Source organism: Rhinatrema bivittatum, chromosome 2 (genome assembly GCF_901001135.1).
Source record: "Rhinatrema bivittatum chromosome 2, aRhiBiv1.1, whole genome shotgun sequence".
Lineage (NCBI taxonomy): Eukaryota > Metazoa > Chordata > Amphibia > Gymnophiona > Rhinatrematidae > Rhinatrema > Rhinatrema bivittatum.
In genome coordinates this window covers 156272732-156283716 of record NC_042616.1, presented here as the reverse complement: position 1 = coordinate 156283716, position 10985 = coordinate 156272732, and positions in this window count along the sequence as shown.

Below are 10985 nucleotides of genomic sequence, written 5' to 3'. Positions count from 1 at the left end.
ACTGCCTGCCTGTCTCTTACCCCAGAACAGTGATGCAGAACACCACCCATCTGCTCCATGGTGGCTTGCCACTGAAGTGTGTTTGGGGATCTGATTGCCTACCATCTCAATGGGGTAAGATGCTGGGGGAGTCAGCTTAGGAGACAGATTTCCCCTTTTCTGTGACTTTGCTGCTGCTTTTAGTGGAAGACTGAATCCCCTAGTACCTCCATTGAAAACAATTCTAACAGATGTTGTTGTTGTTGTTAGCTATTTGAAAGAAGGTGCGGTTCCTTCCCTCTACTGATAACCTTCCAACAGCGAATGCATTCTACTAAATGGCGTAAATGCTGGATCTCCGCAATTCTAAAATGCCTCTTGACCTCTGATGTCTTCTGGAATTTCCTCTCTTTTTCTGGATCACTGAGTGCTAAAGCTGAGGCTGGGGTTGAGGGTAGACAAGGAGGGGAACTGCCAGGGGTATCTCTCGTGCTCTCCCTCCCTGCTCTTTCTTTGGGATGTTCTTGGCCCTGGCAGTATCATATTATGCTTCCTGTGGCTGATCTCGTCATAGCATGCTAGTAACCAGAGTCCCCAAACCCTCCTGAGCTACTAAAGTTCAATATCCTCTGTTTGAAAATCCCTCTCATGATTCATCTGAATCAGTAAATTCTCTAAAACAAAATCTGCTGCAGACAGTGCTCAGGAAGAAATAAGGGATAGTGCAGTGTTAGTTTTGGGTGCTCCACTCCTAATGACCCCTCATGGCTGATGCTTATGCTATCCTCCACTGACTCTGCCTTCTTCTGCTTCTCTACCCTATCAACACTGCAGATGGGAGCAGTCAGCTGCTCTTCTAGCTTCTTACCCAACCTTGCCGGTGCCTCTATAGCAGATTTGTTATTTCCCCCGCATAAAATAATTACTTTTTTTTATCTTGGGCGGGGGATTTCTAGCCTTATCACTATTATCATCAGTAGTGTGCTTGTGCTGGCCGTAGTGGAGAAAAAAACCTTTTCTCTTTCTTTGCCACTGTTTTTGCAGTGCCAGGGGATTTTAGTGTTACAGTGTAGTGTACTATACACCCAATACTAGTGTGGACTTAGATAGCAGATCAAACACCTTAATTTTTGTTACATACAAAGCATGCCCCACACACTGTTGTCTGCTTGCTGATTATGCAGACTTACACTAGTAACTATTATGGAATATAGTATACTGACTCCATTGTCTAATCACAAAGAAAAAGCTAGTGTACCTGGATACCAGTCTGAATCACTGCAGCTATATACCACTGCTGTAAAGCAAAATCTCTGTTTATGTTGCAGACAGACATGTTCTTACCTCTGATGAAAGATACAGAAACCTGGTAACAGCCAACAGGGAGATTATACTCTCTTGTCTAACACAGTAGCACTTTGACAATAAGCAAAAAATAAATAAATAAACAGCTCACCTTGCTTTCTCCTTCCTTAGTAAATCTTTTTCTAAACTTTTCCTTTCATTCTGAGAAAGTTTCTGAATCAGAACCTCTCAGTCTGAAATCCAATAGAGAAATGACTTAAAATGGCAAGGAGATACATTAGTTTGAAACAAATGGGTAATCCAAAAGAGTTAATTTTCATTTTGTTTTGTTTAAATAAAAACAAATGCCCAGTATCCCCCCCAAAACAATAGAAAATATCAAACTTTCAGCTTCTGTGTTACTACTGAAGCTAGATAGAATGGAGCTGGATTGGGAAGAGACAAGGAAGAACTAATCAAGATCAAGCATATCTTCAACCAACCTATACCAGATGGCACCTGCATGGACTGACAAATGAGTTCATCTTTTTGTTTTTAACTTGAAACTGAAACTGAAACCAACTTGTAATTTTGAGCAATCCCCATGTTGTGTTCAGTCATTTATCTGATGCATTTAGATAGAGAGGTTATGCTTCCGAAGATCTGACACAGGATGTATCCCTAGGGTCTCCAACAGTGTCCAGAAGTCCCTTATCTCTGGTAAAGCATAGGGCAATGCAAACAGTAACCTCTGACCTGGGCTATAATTTAAATCCTAAATACACACATGTGTCTCATCAAGAGAGACAAAAGTTCCTTACAGACAATATGCTGCTTGACACAATTGTATATTTCCCAAGAGATTATCTCAACTCAGGGAGAAGGGTTGGCAAGCAGCCCAGAATTGGCAGACATCCCAGAGTTCAAAAAGCCCATCTATGATACACTGTCCACGAGCAAGAGTTAAAGAAAAAAAAAATAGTGAAACTGCAAATTTGTTTTTTAAAACTGAATTAGCTTATAGTTTAAAAGCCAAGCCAATACTTATAACTTTAGCTATAAAAAGCTTTTATTCTAAATTAAATAAAATATAAGTATTATACTTACAATGTAGAAATAAGCTTGTCTTTTCAGTACATCATAATATAATTGTAGTTAAATATCTGAATAGTAAGGCTAAGCTAGGCATTCAGAACTAGATTTATCATTTTGCTATAAATTTCACATGAATAGTGCCTGTGATAAAAAAAGGGGAGTGGTTAGGGTAACTTGCAAGTTACAACAACACACACTAAGAAGCGCCCAAACAGGCTTTTTCATATTTTGGGGAGAGAGGGAAAGAGAGAGAGAAAGAGGGAGAAAAACTCATTATAAGGTTTTCATATAAGTAAAATATTTATACCAATGTGGGAGGGGCAACTAGGAACTTGGGGTGAGGTTTTAGTGATGGCCTGAGTTTTGGGGAGCAGTTTTACGTGCACAGTCAGAGGTACGAACAGCACAGTACACATCAGTGAAGAGCTGATATGATTTGGAGTGAGGAAAGGATGCAGTCAAACTAGGTTGAGAGTACAATGTACAAATCTCATCTTTGGTACCTTTCCTTACTGCAAATCACATCAAGTCTTCACTGATGTGTACTGTGCTATTTGTACCTCTGACTGTGCATGTAAAACTGCCCCTCAAAACCTAGACCACCACTAAAACCTCACCTACTTGCCCCTCCTACAGTGATATAAAAAGTTGACTAATCTTCCTAGAGGCTCTCTCTCTCTCTCCCCCAACCCAAAATGGGATTTGGGATTTTTAGCACATATCCCATTGCATGCATATCGCACAGCATAAATCATGAAAAAAGGTGTAGTTATTTCTAGGGATGTGAATCGTTTTTCAACGATTAAAATTATCGTCCGATAATGTTAATATCGTCTTAAATCGTTATAGAACACGATACAATAGAAATTCTAATGATTTATCGTTAAAAATCGTTAAATCGTGTTAGTGCGCACTAAATCGAGTTAGTGCGCACTAACTCCCCGTTAGTGCGCACTAACTCGATTTAGTGCGCACTAACTGAAAATGATACAAATAAACACTTTCCAGGTCACTGAAGGTCAGTTAGGAATGAATATGTGTTCCTATTGGCTGCCTGCCCTCTTATCTATTGATGTTACCAAGGTTACCACTGAGGTGATGGTTGGGGGGATGGGAAATGGAACTGGAAACTAACGAACACCAACAGAAAATGAAACAAAGTGTTCACACTTCCCAGGTCAGTAAAGGTCACTTAGGAATGAATATGTATGTATGTATTCCTATTGGCTGGCTGTGCTCTTATCTATTGATGTTACCAAGGCTAACACTGAGGTAATGGTTGGGGGGATGTGAAATGGAAACAGTTGGAAGCTTGACAAAAAAAGTAATGTAATGATCAGCACTCATGTGACTAGAACTTGTTTGTTTATTATTTTTGTTAGCAGGCACCTGAAATGCTAGTGCATGTTGAATTTGCCAATCACTGTGCATTTTAGAAAGGTGGTCCTGGCTGGAACTGTACACAGTTCAAATATATGTAATTGATTGTTGGTAAGTGTATTTTTTAAGTAGCCACACTGGCACAAGTATGTTTACTTTTCCTCCTACTTAACTCACTAGCTCAGCTTTGTAAGAAGGGCTTCTCTGCTTGTGTGTTGTTTTTGTTTGGTGTGAGGAGAGCAGAAACATCAGATCTTTATTCAATCTACTACAGTCATCTCTTACAGTGCCCTATCCCTATTAATACCAGGAGTGTTGTGATCTTCCTGCACACAGTGCCCTAACCCTGATACCAGTCTGAGACAGCTCCCTCCCTGCATTACTAGTGAGAGGCTGGCTTCACAGACAGGGGGGAGCTGCCTGACCCTCACTCCTGACTTCCTCCATGTCCCAGCTAGTGAATGGTGTGTGGGTGAGGGGGGGGGGGGGAGGATGGTGAAGTCTGAGACAGCTCCCTCCCTGCATTACTAGTGAGAGGCTGGCTTCACAGACAGGGGGGAGCTGCCTGACCCTCACTCCTGACTTCCCCCATGTCCCAGCTAGTGAATGGTGTGTGGGTGAGGGGGGGGGAGGATGGTGAAGTCTGAGACAGCTCCCTCCCTGCATTACTAGTGAGAGGCTGGCTTCACAGACAGGGGGGAGCTGCCTGACCCTCACTCCTGACTTCCCCCATGTCCCAGCTAGTGAATGGTGTGTGGGTGAGGGGGGGGGGGGAGGATGGTGAAGTCTGAGACAGCTCCCTCCCTGCATTACTAGTGAGAGGCTGGCTTCACAGACAGGGGGGAGCTGCCTGACCCTCACTCCTGACTTCCCCCATTTCCCAGCTAGTGAATGGTGTGTGGGTGAGGGGGGGGGGGGAGGATGGTGAAGTCTGAGACAGCTCCCTCCCTGCATTACTAGTGAGAGGCTGGCTTCACAGACAGGGGGGAGCTGCCTGACCCTCACTCAAGCAGAGAAGCCCTTCTTACAAAGCTGAGCTAGTGTGTTAAGTAGGAGGAAAAGTAAACATACTTGTGCCAGTGTGGCTACTTAAAAAATACACTTACCAACAATCAATTACATATATTTGAACTGTGTACAGTTCCAGCCAGGACCACCTTTCTAAAATGCACAGTGATTGGCAAATTCAACATGCACGTGTCTGCTAACAAAAATAATAAACAAAGAAGTTCTAGTCACGTGAGTGCTGATCATCACATGTCAAGCTTCTAACTGTTTCCATTTCACATCCCCCCAACCATTACCTCAGTGGTAACCTTGGTAACATCAATAGATAAGAGCACAGCCAGCCAATAGGAATACATATTCATTCCTAAGTGACCTTTACTGACCTGGGAAGTGTGAACACTTTGTTTCATTTTCTGTTGGTGTTCATGAGTTTCCAGTTCCATTTCCCATCCCCCCAACCATCACCTCAGTTGTAACCTTGGTAACATCAATAGATAAGAGGGAGTTAGTGCGCACTAATCGGAAAAAACGATTTTTAACGATTTTTCAACGAAATAATCGTGCCAAACACGATTTTCTTCTCCTGCCACACGATTTCTATCTTTAAGACGATATGGAAAACGATTCACATCTCTAGTTATTTCTGGCATTAAAACCCATGATGTTATGCTATTGCATGCAATGCTAAGCACTTCTCATTTTAATTTACTCCTCCCATTCAGAAAAAAATTTAAAATGTGCTTATGCATCATTTATCACAAGTGTTATGGCATTAGGGACCTAACGCCTGCACATAATTTGATGAATGACCCCCTTAACTAGCTAACTATTGGTGTCATGCATCAAAGGGCATTATAGCATGCACATTTTTGGGTGGGAATTATTTATTTATTTGTTTGTTTTTTTATTTACTTTTATATACCAATATTCGTGGGACATCATACTAGTTCACATAATTTAAGTAGTATGTCCGTAGGATGTACTGCCGTCACTGTTTCAGGTTTAATCTCCGAGTAAGAATTTAATAAAGTGTAAAGTCACAATGTTAAATAAAAGTTAATTACAATGTTAAATAAGACTATATTGATGTTATAATGTAAAACAGGAAGTTCCTACTTCTTGAACACAGTTACAATGTAAACCGATGTGATATTCCAAATTGAACATCGGTATATAAAAACTAATAAATAAATAAGTATATAAATAACAAAATTTGTTAAAATATATCAATTTAGTTAGTTAAAGTAGGGGCCATATCATGATAAATTTTTGACAAGAGAGAGAGAGAGAGAAGAGAGAGAGACTCTGGGGAAGGGTTCACTGTGTGCACCTATTTATATCTCTATAGGAGGGCCACCTGGTAGGTTGAGGTGAGGATTTAGTGGTGGTTTAGGGTTTAGGGGCCAGTTTGACATGTTGAGTTAGATGTACGAACAGTACAATATACCTTGGTGAAGATTTGATGTCATTTGGAGTGAGGAAAGTCTCAAAAAGATGACAATTTTTACTATGTTCTCTCACCCTACCTTGATGGACTCTATAAAAGGGTACCACCAAGCTAGGGTGAGAGAACATAGTAGAAATTTCATCTTTGTGAGACTTTCTTCACTCCAAATGACATCAAATCTTCACCAAGGTATACTGTACTGTTCGTACATCTAACTCAACATGTCAAACTGGCCCCTAAACCCTAAACCACCACTAACACCTCACCTCAACCTATCAGGTGACCCTCCTATAGACTAATGTAAATATTTAACTACTATGCAGGCTTTGTAGATAGTCTCTCTCTCTCTCTCTGTCTCTCTCTCTCGTAGCACAGCATGTAGTAAGTTTACCATGAATCTGTAAGTAACTGTAACACACCCTTTTTTTAATAACACATGCATTATTGATGAATCTAGGCCTATGAATGGATGATGTAGGACTAGTTAGTAAATTTTTAGATAACAATTATCATGAATTACATGGGTATTGGGGTTATGTATTTCTTGGAAAAAGACTTTCTCAGCTACTGGAAATTAAGGTCCTAAATTTCTGAGAAATGACTTTCTCAGTTACAGAGTATTGGGTTACTAAATTTCCAGATTAATAATACCATAAACTGTCAATATTTATTTATTTATTTATTTATTTTTTAGTTTTTATATACCGACATTCCTGTATAGCATACACATCACACTGGTTTACATAGAACTGAACAGTCACCTGGGGGCGATATAAGGAACACGAGAAGGTATAAATAAGAATCAATAAACAAATAATATAAATATAGTGTGAATTCAGTGGGTTGAGAACTACTATTTCATCTTTACCACTCCAAGTGGATAGCAGTCTGGGACCAGACTGACATTTAACTCCTATTGGTAAGAATAACCATTTTTTAATCTTTCTGTATCTAAGATAAGACTTGATCTTAAAGATTTTTTCCTAATACAATAACTTATAATACTCTTTTTTTTTTCAAATATGTTTATTGAGTGAATTAATTATGACATCACAGGCAAAATATATAAATTAAACATTTTAAAACCATCAATATTTTAACATAGCTTAGTAGCCGAATTAGATACCCAATCATCTTTTTGATGGTTACTTCAGCATTGAACATTCTTATATCTCATCCATACCAATCACTCATACCTTTCCATCACCCATCCACAAGGAATGACTTTGCTAATCCTTTTTTTAGCTATAATTACAACAAATTATATACTATTTTCCATAACAGAAAATAATTTTTTTGCTTTAATAGCACTTTCTTTCCTATAACTCCTTTTTGTCTCATTTGTTCCATGATTGAAAATGTTTGCATTTCTGACATTCATGTGTGGATAAGTACATTTTTCTTTGCCAATGTTAGTGCAATAGAAGCCATTCTCACACTACTCACTGGTAATGTCATTGATCTATCAAAAAGATACAAGTAAGACATTTTGCCATTCCAGGCAATGTATCTTCCCATGAGGCAATTGAAAAAACCATGGACGTGCCTCCAGAACATTTGTAATGTATGGCATTCTGTAAGCATGTGACATAAAGTCCCGCTATGATTGTTACATTTTAGGGATAAATCTGAGTCCAATCGCTGCATTTTAACCCTCAAATCCCACATAAGGTATATTCTATGAAGTATCTTAAATTGGGTTTCTCTCAAATTTGTGAGTTTAAGGTATCTATGTAAGGCATCAAAGATAGCTTTCATATCTGCATCTTCCAACTGAAAGCTAAAGTATTCTCTCCCCCCCCCCCCCCCCCCCCCCCACAGTTAGGCTAATTGACCAAAATGCTTATTTAAAAAACCCTTTTAATGTGTTGCACCCAGATCCCTATTTTGTTAAACCTGGGGACAGTTTCTTTGAAAGATTCTTCTGTAAATTTGATTTTATCCGGTGTTTATTCTTACAAATGGACTCTGACTCTTCCAGATTAAAGCACCATTAAGCTTTAACCCGCACGCACTATGTTATCACTTTGTTTTTATTTATTTCCTGCCTTGTCTTCCTTCCAGCTTCCTGCAAGCTTCCAAGTTCCCTTACCCTGTTGATTGTAACTTTGACTCATTCCTACCTATTGTTTACCTTTCGTTCTCTTGAATTGTGACCCCAGTTATATTCTTGTTTATTGTAAACCGATCTGATATGGTTATTTACTATGAAGGTTGGTATATAAAACTGTTAAATAAATAAAAATAAATAAATCTCTATCTGCAATAATGCCTAACTTGTAAGTAAGCAAAGAAACTTGTTTAAGAAATATTCCATTCTTCTTGTAATTGCTGAAATGTGTATAAATATGACTGTTTAGGGTATACTAGTTAACCTAAAAAGTATAAACCTTTCTGTTTCCAATTCTGGAATGCAGCATGCTGCATTCCCACAGAAAAATCTGGATTGCCCATCATACACAGAAAGGGGGGAAATCCGACTCGACCTATGAAATAAGTCCCTCCACCACCTCCAAGCTTTCTTTAGAGCAATAAACCAGTAACCCCAAGTTTTTCCCACCAATTTTCTCTACACCACACCATGTAATAAGTTTATAGGGTGAAAAGGTTTGACCAAATCTAACAATAATTTTTCAGTGTCACTCATACAATAACTAAGCATATCCTTTTTACTGAACAACTTTTGTCTGATTTCTGAGTTGCTCTGTTTTTATTAAATAATTATTGCCCTCACACTAATACATTATCTCTAAGGATCGATGATGTGTTACATTTATATGACATTGGGTTCTAGGGAGAGAAAGTACCCTATAGGGGAACACCTTACTAAAGTTTCTGTCACCTAGTTCTACCTAACAGAGTATAAACCCGAGATAGAGCTTTCTCAGTGCCAAAGAAAATCTTAAAAAAAAAAAAAGATTTGGAAAGGAAAGGAAGGAAAAAAAAAATTGGTCTGGGTTTCTGCTTGTTGTTACCATATCACTGTGTGAGAGGAGACACTGCTAGTTAATCTGTCTGTTCACTGTTACAGCATGAATGCATCATTAAAAGGTAGGCAGAGGAAAAGGGAAGGCTTTTATTCCAAAGAGACCTAGGGTGAATACAAGAAGCACTATCAATGACAGCAAGTGAGTAGACTAGGATGCCCCCACCCAAGAAAAAGAGAGTCTGGCCACTAGATTTAATTTAATTTAATTAATTTCAATTATAATTATAATTGCTCCTTCAGTTGTTTATTTTTTGTTCTCAAGTTGCCCATTGCGATTGTTATTGCTCCTTTCTCTGCTTTTCTCTGGTTCTATGTATCCCTTCCCCTTTACCTGTTTATTGTAATTTCCACTCTATAAGTTCGCTGTAAACTGATATGATGTCTCTACTAATATTGGTATTGAAGATTTTTTAAATAAATAAATAGATGCCACTATCCCTATCCTTAGAACATACTTAGATAGGAACCATCCGTTTCTTCAGTCCCTCCCACCTAGAGGTTCTGATTAGATGACAGTGCTATTTAGCTCCAGATTTTTCCACATGAGAAATCACCTGAAGTAACAGTTGAGGAATAAAGTAGCAGTATAACCAAAGGAAGAAAGTACAAGAGGAGATCCCATCCAGATTTCTACCTAAAGAATCAGGTCAGGCTGGGTGTCCACGGGAAAAAAAGATGTCTAAAGGTAGGATTTTTACAGTTAAAAGGGAACACTCTCACTGGGACTCCATGGGACAACTGCTGGGAGAGTAAACACATTTAAAAATCACCATGGGATCTTCCTAGAGGTCTGCAATAAGGACACCTACCTACTTAGCAAAACCCTGTAACTACAGGCAGATGTACACTCATCATTTTGGACAATGGACTTTAATTTGACTTTAAGAATCAGTAAACTTTATTATAACACCCAGTCCTGGCCCTGTCTGAGTTTGTACAGCTTCTTACCTCATGAGAAGCACTTAAAGTACAGCACACACACATTGGTGACCTTCTTTCATCTTCTGGGTCATAAATGAGAGCTTTCCCCCCTAAAAAGAGTCCCACCCAGGGATTACGTGTCAGCATGGAAGTGAATTCTTAGCCGGAGAACCCCAGAAGGTATAAATAAGATTGTGTGCCTTTGGGACTTAAAATACCCCACTAAGGGTTACAAGAAATTATTTTTTTAACTATTAATATTTTAAGAGATAGTCATACAAGCAAGCATACACTTGCATAAGAAACAATAAACAACAAACAGAAGAAATACACACAAGGGAAAATCAGCCTGTCTGTTGCTTAGAGAAACCACAAAATAATGAAAGGGTTCAGAAAACCAGGGACAGAAAAAAGGTAGAAAATAAAAAATAAAACACAAAACAGATGGTCATCCCCAAAAGGACAGTATTCCCCCACATTATAAAGCCATCAAGATCCGCTGCACACCCAATCACTACCCAAAAACCACATCAAAAACAAGAAACTTAACCATTACTGACAACTCTGGAGTTAATAGAAATACAAAGCTGAGTGGGTAAAAAAACAACAACACATTTCTCTGTAGGAAATACAACCATACATTTATGGAAAAATATATAAAAAAGTGAGCTCCCAGAGGCACAATCTCTGGACATAAACTGAGAAATTTCCTCCTACATTCCTCTGTTGCCCTATAAAAATCAGAAACATTTCTAACCTTGAACCCCATGATCAAAAAAATGAAAACAATTGAAGAACCAATCTCTTTCTTGTAAAGAAACAAACATCAAGCATGTGGCTCTATGTGCCTTGTCCATCACAGGTGATTCCAATTGCAGAAAT